Source organism: Dipodomys spectabilis, unplaced genomic scaffold (assembly GCF_019054845.1).
Source record: "Dipodomys spectabilis isolate Male_0828 unplaced genomic scaffold, ASM1905484v1 ptg000370l, whole genome shotgun sequence".
NCBI classification, from domain to species: Eukaryota; Metazoa; Chordata; class Mammalia; order Rodentia; family Heteromyidae; genus Dipodomys; species Dipodomys spectabilis.
In genome coordinates, this window is record NW_024871047.1 from 109,762 (window position 1) to 126,324 (window position 16,563).

The following is a 16,563-nucleotide window of genomic DNA, read 5'->3' on the forward strand; positions in this document are numbered from 1 at the left end:
AATTGTACACTTATTGAGCTTTGAAGCATATAAAGCTCATGTTCTGTTCTGATAAACTCGAAAACTTCCTCCAACATCGTTTTACATTGAAGGACGGATTTACATTGAAGGACGCCATAAATGGTGAGTATGTAAATTCCCCAAATATTCTAATACATTTCAACAGAAATTGAGACTTAGAAGAGAGAATGTGTGGCTCAACTTTTCTACTTGATGATTCTTTCTGTATCATACCCACAAAATCTACTATTGTTTTACGTACCTTAAGTGATTGTCAGTTGTTCTGGAAGTAGTCTTTAGTCGGCACAGAATATTGAGAAATATTTGTGTTTGTTTATTTGTTGATTTATGCCAGTCAGTCAGTCATAGAGCTTGAACTCTGGGCCCTGGGCACTGTCCCTGAGCTCTTTTGCTCAAGGCTAGGGCTTTACCACTTTGAGTCACAGCTCCACTTCCAATTTTTTGATGATGAATTGGAGATAAGAGTCTTACCAGACTTTCCTGAGTAAGCTGGATCTTTCCTGTCTGGGCTCATATCTCAGCTAGGATTACAAGCATGAGCCACCAGTGCTCAGAGAAATATTTGTTTTTATAGGGTCATAGAGAAGACTAATCATCTCTTTGTTGTACTGCAGACAGACCTTATTTGTAACAAGATGTTCTTTGGGACATCCTTTATTTTCTCCTAATATTCCTGGTCTGTTCATCTGCTTGTACTCATTTGAAGTGTTCCCATTAAAAATCTACTGATTTAGTCTGGAATAATATATTTTTTTAATCACACAGTCTTGAGGCAAGCGTTTTTAAATGAAAGGAAAATAAGGAATTTTCCTCTGATACTTTCAGAATGAATACTTTTTGCCTTGCAATCTCCTAGTTTGACTCCTTTCCTTGCGTGGTCTCCTCTACAAGCCTTTGGCAGTTTCACACTGCCCTCTGGCGGTTACATCTAGCTGCTATCTATAGGGTTTTTTTTTTGTTTCATTTTAGTTTTAGACAGTTTCTCAAAGTAGCTCAAGTAGGTCTCTAACTTGCAATCCCCTAATCATGGGAACAGAATCACAATGTTGAACAAATGAGTACTCAGAAGTTTCACACAAAAAGGAGGGAGACAATCTACGTGCTTTTGTTATTCATCTGAGTTCTGAAAGAATCAGTTCAAACAGTGTTTGAAATGTTAATTACTCACCCTTTGAAGTTTAGACAGCAGGTGGATAAAATATGTATGTCTTTTCAATACTTAATGTTTCTTACCCTTAGGAGGAACTTGTCTTTGTTTCTAAGGTAAACAATCTAAAATACTTTGTCCAGTTAATTGCTTTCCAACGACCTGTCAGGCTCCTGGGGCAAGCTGTCAAAACAAGTGAGCATTGCTGCTTAACTAAGCTTTGGATTTTTATATAAGTTTTTTCAGTTTCCAGCTCCCTAGCATACTGTTATGATGACTGGTCCAATTTTGGAAGTCGCAAAATGAAAACGTTGTATGAAAATAGAAAAGATCAAGGACTGAGATTAAGCAATCCAAACAGATCACCATCGGTCCTTCTGTCATTATTTATAGACCAGATAGCCATTTTATAAAATGTCTCCCTCTCCATCCATCTTGTCTTGCTTGTCAATTCACTCATAGACACTTGTCAGTGTTTATGAACATGCGAGATAGCATGTTGGTGTAGAAAAGAGACTCTAGCTCTTTCTCAACTTTGTGGGTTACACTTTAAACCCACAGAATAATCATTAGCATAACAAACAATGGAAGTATCTTTTCGTGTTTTGGTTTGGTTTCATGTTTGCTACCGGTTTTTCAATGTCCATTTTTTTTTTCTCGTGACTGGGCACACGCATGTACAGAAAAACCTCCAATAAGAGGTTACACAGTCAATCTTTCTGGCCACTCCTCTTCTGTTCTCTCCGCCTTCAGCTCCTTCTCACTTTAAAAGCGCAGCCACGGTTTTCTGCAGCCATATTGGCTGGGTTCGCGTGATCGTGAGGTTTCTCGTCACGACATGGTTCCTTCGGGGCCATTTTTTGCAATTCCACGCCACTCGTTATGGTGTCTTTTACCAAACGCCGTCCAAATTCCATAAAGATATTTTATAATTTGCGCATTTTTTCTGGTGATGCTCTCGAATCGTCCTCCATACTTTTTTTCCCCCTAGGTCATGGGACATGGCAATTTGTCATTTTTTTCCCAAAGAAACTTTGTCTTTGGAATCGGTTTTTTGGGCTTGACAACTCTTTAATATGCTTTAGTTTTCTTTCCTTTATTTCTCTATTGTGCCCATCGGGGCTGTGGATACGTGTTTGGGTGGTTTTTTTCTTTGTTCATTTTTCTTGCCCCCCCTCCCCTCTTCTATCTGACGGGCCTGTGGGTAACATGGTTTTTGCATTTTGGAGGGCTTAGTTTGCCCATCCGGGCTGCGGATACCTGCTTTTATTTTTTTTTTTCTTTCCCAATTAAGCCCATCGGGGCAACGGATACCTGGGGTTTTTTGTTTTGTTTTGTTTTCGTTTTTAAATTAGTTTTTGGCCCATCGGGGCATCGGATACCTGCTTTTTCATTTTTTTTTTCTCCTCCTTTTTCTTTTCTTTTTCTGGTCCATCGGGGCCGCGGATACCTGCTTGCTTCACACCCCCCCCCCCCCCCCGTCTTCCTTTCCCCCCCGCTTTTCATAGCCCATCGGGGCCGCGGATACCTGCTTTGGTGTTTTGCCACTGACCATCAGGAGTTTGTATGGCTGGCTGGACATGTAGGTTTTGTGAGTTCCTCGGTTCGCTGGAGTCCCTGCACCTTTCTTGCTGCTGATCGTTTTGGTGGAGTGTGAGTTAACCTCCGGGCTGTTAACAGAAAAATGACTTCACAGTTTAGCTCGGTGGGCGTTACAGGGTGTGGAGAAAAAGCGAGCGCCATCTTATCTTTGCTGTCTAACTTGGCCGAGGGCAAGTGTTGCTAAGTGGAAATTACGGCCCCCAAATGGACAGTGAGACAGGACAAGGCCATCAGAGTACAGGGCCTGAGGAGCCAAAGCTTCTGACTGAGCTGGTTTTGACTTTTCTGCAAATCTGGGTGTGGATCAGGGTAAGCAGAGACAAGAATGTTCAGGATCTGGAGGTGGGGGTGTGAAAAGTATGGCAGGCACAGTCTGACCGTCTGGGAAGCACATGGAAATGCATTTTGCAGCGTGGCTCAACTTAGCTGCCTGTGCAGTTTAGCTTCATAAGATGGCGGATCCCGTCACTGCAGTGTCCAGAAGGCGGGAAAGTTACAGTTTTGTTCTAACATGTATCTAACATGTAATCTAGCTGTGAGAAGGTCTTACTGACACTACAATATGGCAGTAGAAGTTCTTGCTATCTTATAAATAGAAATTGTTTCTTTTTTTCCATATGTTTGTCTCATTTCTTGAGGAGACAATGTAGCCCCTTGGTCAGGGGCTAATATGGCGGCTAGTCACGTGAAGGACTTGAGGCCTGGTGCCTGGTCCAACCTTGGCGGGCTTTGCGAACGCTGCATTGTTAAAGATGGCGGGCACTTCCGTTTTGTGCCCCTCGAATCTGAGGGAAAGAGAGTTGATATTTTTTGCTTGCCACTTGACTTCTGTCAGAAGTGGGCACTTAAGAGTTGGATCAGATGGTAGAATTAAGACTGATGACACAGTATCCATTGAGGACTTGGGTGAGCCAGCCTATCACCTCTGAGGTAATTCCACCTTACTCAGCCAGTCAGAAGCTGTGAGGCACGCCTGCAATCCTAATACCTGGGAGGCTGAGGCTGAAGGATCGTTAAGTTTGAGGCCAACTTGGCCTCACAACGAGATCCTATCTCAAAAACGAAAAAAGGAGAGAGGCCACATTATAGTCTCTCCCTGTGGATGGTATCCAAGGTCAAAGTCATCTGAAAGACATTTATTTTCCCTCTACCTCCCTTCATATTTGTCCAGCATGATCTTGGCATGCTGGCTATCTGCTTGTGGACGCTGAACCTCACCCCATTCCTCTGTACTGGTGCTGTGGCCCAAGGATAGTCTTTTATTTCCTGGTCTTTGGTCTAACCTGCAGTTTGTTACTTCTAGCATTATTGCAGGCCTGGTGTGTACTTGCTGGTGAGTGTGATCAGAACCATAATAGCTAGCAGATAATCGCTGGCTAAGAGGTGCAGAAAAGTAACCTCTACGGTTCCCTACAGGAACATGTACCCTATGGCCAAGCCTGGGGTTGGATTGAGATTTATATATTGTCCTTTTTCGTTATCAGTCTTAAGTCTGATGATGTAGTTTTGCTATTTGAATTTCAGACTTAAATGACTGTTACAGAAATGTACTTAAGAGCTTTATGTGGACAATATATGCTAATTACTTGTGATTTAATCTTTTTTTCTGAGTGTTTTATTTTGTGGTTCTGGGCTTGATTGAACTCAGGGCCTTGTGCTTGTTTAGGTAGGTGCTCTACCACTGAGACCCACCTCTCGGCCCATTCTGATTATTTTCTTTGAACCTGGCTTAATTGGCTTATAGCACAGAAAGGATTATTTAAATAAAATTTCACCTTATGACCAAATGGGGAAAAATAGAATGTTTGAAGGTCTTCACTAGTCTCCAGGCCTTATGTGGTTCTTATTCTTGATGCTGCACTATACTACTTGACTAAAGAGCTATTTATCATGCAGGAAACCTTTTAACTGCTGTGTTCTAATGTGCTTTATAAGAGTATTAATGACCATATTTCACTTTTCTATGGTTTCCTGCCTTCTTAACACCCAGCTCTAAGTCTGGCTCACAGCGATCTCTCAGTCCTTGATCCAGACCCCAGCCCCGGCCCCAGCCCCGGCCCCGGCCCCGGCCCCGGCCCCAGCCCCAGCCCCAGCCCCGGCCCCGGCCCCAGCCCCGGCCCCGGCCCCGGCCGCAGCCCCAGCCCCGGCCGCAGCCCCAGCCCCAGCCCCAGCCCCAGCCCCGACCCCGACCCCGACCCCGACCCCAGCCCCAGCCCCGGCCCCGGCCCCGGCCCCGGCCTAGGCCCCATCCCCGGCCCCGGCCCCGGCCCCGGCCTAGGCCCCATCCCGGGCCCCAGCCCCGGCCCCGGCCCCGGCCCCGGCCCCGGCCCCAGCCCCGGCCCCGGCCCCGGCCCCAGCCCCAGCCCCAGCCCCAGCCCCAGCCCCAGCCCCAGCCCCACGCCCCTGCCCCAGAACAGCTGGCCCCAGCCCCTGCCCCTGCCCCAGCCCAAGCACAGCTTGTCCCTAGAGTTGCACCAATCTTCATTGATTTGGTGCTCAAAATAAGATGCCCATTGCTCATCTGGTTAGACTGAGTCTATGCCCACCAAGATGACTGCCTAAGTCACGATTTTCCCAGGTTAAAACAAAGAATTCTTGCACCTTATATTAAATGTTACTACCCTAAAGAAGGAAAAGCCATTATTCTGTCATTGTTGCAGTAGTCCCAGCTCCAATATTCTGGTGTCGGTGGTCTTTTTTACATACAGTGGTTGACCACCTGAAACTCTTTGCCGAGTTATATTCTAATTATCCATAATCTACCCTTTGGATTAGACCTCAGTCCAAACCCTATTTGCACTCAGTAGGGGGACTTCAAAGTCTTAACATACAGTTTATATGCTCAGTCCCAGTTGTCCTAGCCTTGCCTGCTAAGGGGGAAGATACCCTATTTTCATTACTGTGCTGGGGACTGCTTCTCTTGAATTAATGGTGTCCATAATTATATCTGATGAGCAGAAAACCAGATCTTATTCTGATTTATTTGCCGTGCTGGGGATCCAACCTAGAGCCTAGTATATGCATGCTAAGTACCATCACTGAGCTATATCTCTAGCTCTTGGTATTTTGAGACACAGTCTCTATTAAGCAACTAAGGCTGGCCTGGAACTCACAACCCTCTTGCCTCCCAACTCCCTCCTGCCTTGCTCTTCGGAGGAGAGACATGCTAGCACTCCTGGTTGTCATGTCCTATTAATGTGCATTGGCTGTATTTCTTACTGTAACTGAGCACTGGGTTAAAAAAAAAATCAAACCCTGACCTTTGTCATTTCTCTTGTAGTCTACAGTGGATAACCTCCACCTAGTTAATTGTGAATGATAGTAATTGACTAATCAAGTCTCTTGTGCAAGATTTTATATTAATTACCTACATTTTATATATTGGAACATTATATATGGAAAATTCCAAAGTTCATAGTTCTCCCCTAAAGTAATATTTACCTTTTTACATGAAAACAACCTCAAATGGGTTCTGCAGTTGCTTGAACTCAGGGCCTTGGACAGGCCAGGCAAGCCCTATACTACTGAGTGATATCCTCTTAGTTTTTGAAGACAGGATAACTCAGCCTGGCCTGAAATTCATGATCGCCCTTCCTGAGATTACAGGCATGCGTGTCACCAGGCCTGGCCCAAACTGGAACTCTTAAATATGTATATTTCCAGTTGCTAATGGTCCCTTCCAATAAGCTAAGATCTTGACTTCTGAATGTGAAGGTGCACTACCCACATGAAATCTTTCTGCTGAATCATAAATACCCTTGTATAACAGCAAAGGCGTGGTTTCATACCACTTCACTGAATATAATTAATAGCAGTCTATGCCTCCACATGTTAAAGTAAGGTCTTGTTTCCTTTCACCATTTGCACTACTGCTGAGGCTCTTACCAACCTGAGATTCACTCTCTGGGGTTTTTGGAGGCATAGTTTTACTGTGTGGCCCAGGCTGGCCTCAAACTTATGATTCTTTTGTCTCAGCCTCTCAGTTTCGGGATTACTTGTATGCATCACTGTGGCCTGCACTGTCTCTGTTCATGTGCATACTTAATTTTTACGCCACTAGTAGGCGCCAGTAAAGACTCGAGTCACAATATATTGCAGTCGGAGGCGCCCACTACTGAAGATCCTTAAACTTGTAAGTGTTGTACACATTGTCAGAATCCACAGCTGTGCCTGTTAGATCAAGACTCTTCTCTATATTAAAACAGAGAAGACTATCATGAAGGCCTTTTCTTGAGACTGAACTGTACATAACCATAATGGCAATTATTAATGATTCTTTCAAGGTTGAGTTGTCTCTGTTTATACCCTTTTTGCTTTTACTGAAAGAGGTGCTGTTCACTTACGGGCCTTTACTCAAAGTGTTGATACATAATATCAACTACATGGAGATCCATTTCACACTGCCTTTGAAGTATAACAATAATTATACTTCATGCCTTAAAGGCTCCATTTTGAGGCCAGCTGATATATCTGATTGTATTGGTCTATGTTTCTATGCACTGGAAGAGGAAGTCATCTCCCACCCTCCTGCCTTTCCCTTTCAGCAGGGAATGCACTGTCCAGAAGGCCTTTATATTTGAACAGTGAAGATGCACAATTGTAATAAGCAAAATCATGCACCTTGAGTATTAATGTACATAGCTACATGGTTCATTTCATTTGAATAAGATCTTACTCTCAGACCCCATTACAGTACAAGGACAGCTAAAGTCTTCATTGGCTTCTTATTCCTGGACAAAATAATAATTTACAGGAGGGAGTGTTCACTACTTTAAGTGTCAAGTATGTGGTTTAATTGACCACAACTGTATTCCTTGGATGTTAATAGACATGACTGGGACATAGGTCATCCTGTTTAATTAAGGTTGCTGACCTGTAAGTCCCCTTTTCTTGGCCTGTCAATATGCACAATTGTATTTGTGTGGGTTGTTGTGTCCCAGTCAAGGACATCCCACCTTTGACTTCCTCTGCCTTTCCATAAGTGGTACCCAGTGCTTAAAATCTTTACATGTGGACAAGTAATATGTGTAACTTCAGTGGTCCACTGCCCTATTAACTTAAAGAGCCTTGTAGCTCTTTTGTGCTATGGCAGGGGAACTGTTTTCTCCCAAGACTCCTGTTAGTAGACCATTAATATATATATAATTGAAATTTTCTTGGTCATACCCCATCACCTTCCCTTTCGATCAACAAAGGCCTTCTTCTTTTAGACTGTTCATGTGTACAATTGCATTTGCTCCTACTTTGTGCACTAGAAAAGGATCTTAGAAGTAGCAGAAAGTACTTGCTGCTTTCACTTGGAAAGTTCACCTGCCCAAATACAATTCTCTAAGTACATCTTAAATCAAAACCCCAGTGCTCCTTTCAGATTTCAATATGCACCAATGCAACTGCCCATTCCCACTTTAGTTAGAGGAGTTCATCTCCTCACACTCCCTGCACATTGAAGGCATGTTAACTATATATGAGCCTCTCTTGTAAATGAATATTAATATACATAATTATGCTTATCTTTGGATCCATCTGGTAGAAAAAGACCTTATGTTCCTACCAGTACTTAGTGATTGCTGCTGAGGAGCTCTATGTATAACCTCAGCTCTTGGACAATTAATGCAAAGCAATGCCAGTTATCAAGACTACTGGACATTCAACAGGACCCCTGTACTCTCTTTGTCTAACTAAAGCCCCCTGGATTGTAATGTGAATATTTGCAATGAAGGCATGCCAGAGATAATGTGTCGTCCACGCACTTCTCTGCACTACTGCAGGTGCTGCTGACCTCCCTACAGCCTCTCCTGAGACTGTTCAGTGGTAATTATAAATGGCTTTTATTTGTCCCTTAAAACTTACCTTGGGACTGACTGCTAATAAGCACAATGACAATCATCAATGGTCTTTTATCCTCCTAGATCTTGTTAAGCAAGCTTCCCATATAAAATATAACACTACAGTGTTCCATGGACTTCTGCATCAAACAATGCCCTGTATTTCTAGTCTTTCTGCATTGCTTTGGTGCCTAAAATCCCTGAGTTGTCATGCTCTCATGCTTTCCACAAAGTCCTCTTCCTGCCCCTCTGACCCCTGAACCCTTCTGACCAACTATGAAGGCTCACAATCCAGGATTGTGCTCTCATTTCCTTTGCCCTGCCCCTTTGCTGGGCAAGGCCCTTTCCCATGGCCTTAAAAACTTAACAATCCTAAGCTTCATTGCTTTGTACAGCTGGAATGCTTCAGTTGTCCTTTCCTTGGTCCCATCTGGTAGACACAACCCCTCCACTTCCCTTTGCATTACTTCTGACTAATGCCAAGTACCCCAAGCTCCACAGTGTCCTTAATGGACACAATACTGTCCGACATTTCAGCCCCAGCCCCAAATCTCCCTGCCACGTTGAGTTTGTGCAGTGCTGACCATCAAAGCAGCAGGCTGGAACTAGGTAGATAAGCCTTCGTCCTTCCTACATCTATTAATTATCCCAGTTTCAATTACTGCCACATTACTGCAGATGCTGCTGCACCTGCCCAACTTTAATACTGCTTTAGTGAGCAAAATATTTAAGGCAAGTCAAGCTCAGGGAGCCCCTTTATTTAGGGCTTCCTTTACACAGTATCAACTGAAAATCGTCTCCCAGGGGAGGAAGGTTCGTACTTGGTTTATTTGCTTCCTTCCGGAGCTGATTTGCCTGGTTAAAAACCTCAACTCTTCTCTTTTGTATATTGCTATCATACAGTGCCAATTGCCAGGATGCAACCAGAAAAGCTGCTGTTCACTTGGCATTTGGATTACAAAATGGGCTGATCATCTGGTCATTAATTTATTGATGCCAAACAATGTATTTATACTAGGTATCAGATGCATTTATCTGGTGCAATTATCTGATCATATATCTGATGACCAGTGTCTCATTTTACTGAGGTGGTAGATCTGTGGATAGAACACTGTGACTCTTGCTTACTTCAGTATTTCCAAAGGTGCTCAAGTGGACTAATAAGCTCAGTCTCTTTGGCTGTACTAGTATTGGAAAACTAGTGTTTGTTTGGGCATTGTTGTGATTTACTTCTAGGAAAACTAGTTATGCTTTACTTGGAGTACTAGTCCATTATTATAAAATGAGAGTCCATAATGCTAAGGTGCTTTTTGTTCATAATTGGAAGTAACTAAAGAACCATCAGCCTGAAGTGTTCAGGGTGTTTCATGGCCACTGAGAATTTAATAGGAAACTGCTGAAACAAATGATTCAGCCATCACAACTGCAGTTTGTCACCACTGAACAATAATACTCCTCTTCTGAGAAGGATATAAAAACATCCACCCAGCTCCAGGTCCAGCTGTAAGAAGCTATAAGAAGAATCCTCAGAAAGTTCTAAGACTCTCTGGCTTTTTAGAATACCGTAAGTACTACTTTGTTGCTATTAAGTCACCTTTGTCTTATTCAACTTGATTTTACATGTCACCCATAGAAAAGTCAAATGGCTTAATCTCTGACTCTTCACAATACACCTGCAATTTATGGACATATGTCTGTTAAGCAGCCGAATTTCAGAATTAGTATGTGTACTGAGCCCTATGCTAGGATACACTGAAATGAGATAGAAATGATAGGTAGAAATGATATGATTTCATCTCTGAGATAGTTGGTTATTGAGAGCTAATACAAGCACACTTGAGTTAATTGTAGAAAATGAGCAAGTGTTGCCTTGTGAATTACAAGTCATGGTGTTACTATTTTAAAAAGCAATAACAGTTTCAACCCACTCTCAAGGGTTTACAGTTAATGTGAACAGACTATTTCTTTTTAGATACTGTAGATGGCATATAAATAACTTTGAGCTTGGATCTCTTAATTTGCAAATTAGATACATTTGTTTACTCTCATGGCCATCAGGAAAGAGCAGAGGAAATACTATACTTGTGTAAGAACTGCCTTGTTCTAACTGGAATCCTGTCTTTGGTTGTAAAGTACCTGCTCTTAGGTTAACTAAGTTAGGGGAAAGAATGTTGCCAAGAGATTTTGAAGCTTATAAATAAAGAAATAAATACCTAGTATAAATACAGAGATTTTTCTTAGTGAAATGCCATAAAATAGTTTGGCTTTACTAAGCATCTTATCTAAGGATTAGAGTTGAGTAATTCATCTTCTGTTTACCCCTGAGAATTTAAGATATTAACATAAAGATCCTTATAATATCCATAATGAGGAATCTGGAAACGTGCTCTTTTAAGAGCCTCGATTTACTAGACCTGGTCCCTAACATATGCTTTAAAAAACTGCACATTTGGCTTAGATCTACTTCACTGAACTCTAACCCTGTAGTCAAAGCAGAGCCCATTCTTAAAAACAATCAATACAATGGCACCTTTAGGTACTAGTAATAGCTCTGCTATTTTGTATCCAAATATTTTTAGCAACAACATGACCTTTTAGCTACAAATCTAGTCAGACCCATTGGTTAATGGAGTTCTTTTTTCTTCCCTTGCCTACTTCAGTGCTTTGTCATCTGGTAAAACCAAGCAGGCTAGAAAATAGAAAAGGAATACCTATGTCTACTGCTTCAGTTATACTTCCTAGGTTTTTAGTAACATACTGAGTCCTGTATTTCTTCTCAAAGACATTTCCAGGACACAGATTTGAGAAATTCCAGCACCTGTTTACAGGTTCCACAGCAACTCCGCCTAGCTCCAACCTGTCTCAGTGCAGAGTTTGCCTGGAAAAAAAAAAAGTAGTTTGGAGAACTTACCTTTGTGAGACTTCCATCTTTGTCTTCAAGGGCTTTCGTTTTCTGCAGGTCATTTCTTTTCAGCCACACTTCCTACTCAATGAGGCATTGGTTATTTTTAAGTGTGCCCACCTTTTTATTGCTGTTGTTTTTAACTAAAAGCAGAATATGAGCCAGCTTTTATCAACTGCTCCACAATTTTCCTCTTGCATATACTCATCAATCTTTAACCTTCTACAATGCATTTGGCCTATTTCATTTTTATCCCTCAACACTAGTTTCCAGTAAGGTCTAAGGCCAAGCATACTGGGTCCTCATTTCATAAAGGAAAATAACAAATTTACTTCCTTCCTCATCTACAGCCAGTTAGCTAGTGAGATAGTTGCTTTCTGCTTTACAGGCCTTGAGATGGTTCCCGCCTTCCAAGAGCCAACTGGCTTTAAGTTCTCAGGATTTGCTTATGAATAGGACCATTTGAGCCGCAGGATGCAGCATGTTCATGTACAGCCAAATTCATTCCAGACTCTGGCCCTCCTAAATTTGAAAAACAATAAAAGTTCTTGTAAAGACAAAAGAGGAAATGCCCAGATCTAAGTAAGCTATTTCCAGGATTCTGGGGTCTTTTCCAACTTGTTTTTTCTCCCCCCCCACGCCCCCCGCTCTACAGTTGTTACTGTCTTGAACTAGTAAACATTTTAGGCTTTCTCTAGATATTCTAGTTTGGGTGGTGGTTCTATTCCACAAGTTGTCCAAAAAGTACACCATGTGCATACAGCCAAAACTGTTCTACGTACTGTGGCAATACAAATTAAAAGAGGGAATGCGGCAAACCTAGGAGCCAGACAGGTAGTGTGATTAATGTAGATTTCTCAGTTCTAAAAACTGATTTAAAAAAAAAAGCTACAATACAGAACTTGAGGGGAAAGGGTGAAAAAGTGTGGCAGTGGAGTTCACTAGATGAAAGTGAACTATACAACTCATGGGTGCAGACAGGAGGGAGGGACTAGAAGAGTGAGGGAAGGGAAGACACTGTATGAAAGGAAATGTACTCATTACCTGACTCAGGTAATTGCAATCCCTCTGTACATCACCTCTATAATAACAATAAAGTTAATTATTTTTTTAAAAAGAAAGCCAGAAACATCAACTGGGTGCTGGTGGCTCACTCCTGTAGTCAATCCTAGCTACTCAGGAGGCTGAGATTGAGGTAGCCTTAAGCCCTAAGCTCAGGGACAGTACCCAGGCTCTTAGTTCAAGCCCCGTGACAAGAAAGAAAGGAGAGAAAGAAAGAAAGAAGGAAAAGGAAAGAAGGAAGGAAGGAAGGAAGGAAGGAAGGAAGGAAGGATCAGATTGAGACTTTTTATTCTCTACAGATTTTCTGCTTGAACTTGTAGCCAAAATTCCTATTCTAAAGTGGACCCTTGAATCTTCAGATTCTCCATCTGTTAGTCTATAAAACATAAACACTGCAAAAGCTCAGGTTATATGTTCCCTTAACATTCCTCCATGTAGCAATTATAGACGTCTGTTTCTTCAAAAGTTAAGAATTGTCTTAAATGTGAATACAGAATCACTTCAAAAAGAAAAAGAAAAAAAGAAAGACTACAAGCATAGTCTGGGAATTCTAGTAATTATTCAGTTCTACATTGTTTTTGGGGATGAGAAGAAATAGAGCTGAAATACATAGAATTCTCACAGGGCTATGCTGACAGCCAGAATATACATCTCTCTATAGTGTCTCTTAAGTGTCCATCCCTCTATTCACACAAAGAAAAGAGAATATTTGATTGAACTCAAACATTAGTTACTCATTGTGACAGACTTCATCAGTATACTGATTTTTTTTAATCTTTTTTTTTTTTCTGTCTCCTTTCCAGATGTTCCCTAGAAAAACTTCGTTGCTTTGCAGTGTTAGTGACCTCTTCCCTTTGAGGATCGCTAGGTGGAGATGGGGCATGAGGATCCTCCAAGGGAAAAGCTCATTATCACTCAGCAACAATACTAGGTCAACAGGTTTTACTAATGTACGTTCCTGGGTCCAAATAGGAAGATGAAGATTCACAGATACACACATCAAGATGGGTAAGTCAAGCTGGGCACCTGTGGCTCACGCCTATAGTCCTACCTATTTAGGAGGCTGAGATCTGAGGATCGAGGTTCAAAGCCAGCCCAGGCAGAAAAGTCCCCATAAGACTCATCTCCAATGAACCACTCAAACAACCAGAAGTGGCACTGTGGCTCAAAGTGGTCAAATGTTAGGCTTGAGCAAAAGAGCTCAGAGACAGCATCCAGGCCCTGAGTTCAAGCCCCATGACTGGCCACCCCCCCATCCCCCCCACCCCCAATAAAAGATGGGTAAGTGAGGGCTGGGAAACCAACAGCATTCAGTACACCAAATCCTAATTGTATAGGCCTTGTCCTGTATTCTTCATGAAGAGTTTGGTATTCACCATGAGATGCTTTCATGATAGGAATCCTTAAAATGTTTTCACTGATTAGAAAGACCCATGGGTTTTGGGATAAAATGACTAACAACTTGTTAAGACTCACCTAGAGCCAGTATCCCTTGTAGATTTTTCTATTGGTAAACGACTACCTCCCAAAAGGTCCCCTTCTTTATCTCGAAGAGCAACATTAGGGATTTGGAAATATTAACTCTGCCTGTATTTTGGCAGTCCTGAGCCAAGATACTTAAGGAACACTAACTTGGTTGTTGTGGTCTTTAAACTCTTTTATCTGTAGGTTTGTTTTTATGATGTCAGTTATTCATTTAGAACGCCCCCTAGTGGACTGGCATTTTAAAAACAATTCCAGTCTTTAGCTGCAAGTCTAAGGCTAGGACAGGTGAAAGCCCCTTCAGTGACTCATTAATGCTATTTTCCTGTGCTGCTAAGCAAGGAAACTGTATTTATTTGATCTCTGAGCCTAAAAACTTCATGCCCTGTGCAAAGTTTTTACACCTTATTTAAATCTTCCATGATAACACAGTATTTCATACTTCTTTGATGGCATTTTACGTGGTTTCTTTCATTTTTCTTAGCTCCATCTGCTGCTGAATCATTATTCTTCTCAAAGGCAGTACAGAAAGTGGAATCTTCAGCATGATCAAAAACTGTGAACACGACAGGACACTGGCTTGCCTATCTGAACGTCAACATGCCTGGCATACTACCATTTTAAAATAACAGAATGGAGTAAGTTGTTTAGGTTTCAATCCTGTGAGGCTTTGTTTGTTGGAATTGGTGTTAGATGGAGTGTAGTGGTCTAAATGTAAGATGGGAAAATGACCAGGTGCTCATATTACCAAATAAAAGACATGGCAGTCTGTTTACCAGTTGTATTACACAGGGGCTGAGCCTCTACTTATCTTATTCTGTAGAAGCTTAAATACTGAGAAGCCTAAATGATAGTTTTGGCTTTCTGCTGAAGGAGTGAGCCTTCCTCATTTCCCATTGTGAAAGAATATATGTGTGGCTAAAATGTATTAGTGCAGTAGCTCGCACCTGTAAACCCAGTAACTCCAAAGGAAGAGATCAGGAAGAGTAAGGATCTGGGCGAGTTCAAGCAAAAAGTTAGACCTCATCTCAGCAAAAAAGCTGAATATGGTAGAACATATATCTGCCATGCCACTATAACCTATCATGACATTCCACTTACATGGAATGTTTTACTAGAAGCACCAAAGTCCAGGTTAGGCCAAGCAAAAATTTGAGACTGCCTGAAAAAAATAAAAGCCCTGGATTTGATTCCTCAGTATCATCCAAACAGAAAAAGCTGCAAGTGGCACTGTGGCTCAAGTGATAGAGTGCTAGCCTTGAGCAAAAGAAGCTCAGGGACAATACTCCGGCCCTGAGTTCAATCCCCAGGACTGGCAAAAATATATAAATAAATAAAAAATAAAAGCAAAAGTGCCTGGGTTGAGGGCTTAGGTAGTAGTAGTTCAAGGTTTGGAATTTAAGCTCTAGTACTATCAAAAAAGAACAACAAAGTATAAGAAGAAACCCAGACCCTAAAATAGCCATCAAAATTGTGAAGGGTGTGAAAATCCAGTTTTCTAAAGAGAAAAAAAAAAAATCAGGGCTTTCGAAAGGCCCTTTGTTAAAATATTCATCCCACTGGGACAACCTAGTCATGGAGTTCCTCCTAAATATTTGTAGCACAAGGTTTAAATCCTTTCTGCTACTCATTAGCTATTGGACCTCTGGCAATCTAGAGCCTCTAATTAGACTTGTTTATCGATGAGGCATAAATGAAATGAATGGAAAGTGCTTAGTGTAGTGTCTGGCACATGCTCAGTAAAAGGTAAACCAAGCCACTCGCCATTTCTGGTGGTTGGCAGAGTGCGTAAGCTCTGGTTCTGCATAAAAAGAACATTTCTTAGCTAAACATATATATATAAGCAGAGGAGCAACTGTACTGCTGGTCCTAATTATTGCTATTATACTATTGATAGTTGTGTAAGAAGTAGTATTGGTACATAGTCACTCATTGCAGTTACTAATGGCACTTTTCTTTTTGGTCTTTTTGTGCCTCTGTCTCAGGTCTCTCACTGTATTTTGTTCCTTGCGATTTTCCTCCTGCGATAGTCAATCCTGTTGCTTCCTGCCCCCCCCCCCCATGTAATTCTCTGTCTGTTTCTTGCTTGAGTGGTCTTTTAATCTTTAAAGAATGTCATACCCATTTCCATATTCTCTTGCTAATGTCTTTATGTCTATATGTGCCTCTTTCTGACCTGTGCCTTTTCTGCTTTTGTTCCTAAGTGTGATGTACTTTGTCTTACATGTATGTTACTTTTGTCATTTGTTACCACTCCTCTTGGTTCTTCTCTTTCTGGCTTCTCTTTCGTATCTCCTGTGTGCTTGCTTTCTCTTTGCTTATTGTGCCTGCCCTCATTTCTTTTTCTCTTTGTAATGTCAGTCTCTTTTCCTTTTCCTATTTGTAAAATCTGATTGTTTATCCCTCCTTTTCCTTCTTTGTAATAGTCTGATTGTTTCTTTTCCTCTTTCTCTTTCTGAAGTCTAATCGTCCCTCCTTTTCCTTCTTTGTGATACAGTCTGATTGTGTCTTTTCCTCTTTGT

The 16,563-nt window shown here is 41.7% G+C and overlaps 2 long non-coding RNA genes across 3 annotated transcripts in view; one reads left to right on the plus strand and one right to left on the minus strand.

Moving 5' to 3' along the window:
• LOC122096362 overlaps positions 1 to 16,563 on the minus strand; it is a 54,259-nt gene that overhangs the window by 15,082 nt on the left and 22,614 nt on the right. The window lies entirely within an intron of this gene.
• LOC122096361 lies at positions 4,673 to 16,449 on the plus strand. 2 transcript variants are annotated; one of them, XR_006145288.1, is made up of 5 exons: positions 4,673 to 4,685; positions 5,781 to 10,159; positions 13,363 to 13,567; positions 14,526 to 14,679; positions 16,027 to 16,449. It is a non-coding gene; the product is annotated as an uncharacterized LOC122096361 (long non-coding RNA). The 2 variants fall into 2 exon arrangements; XR_006145287.1 differs by lacking the exon at positions 4,673 to 4,685 and having other exon boundaries at positions 5,180 to 10,159.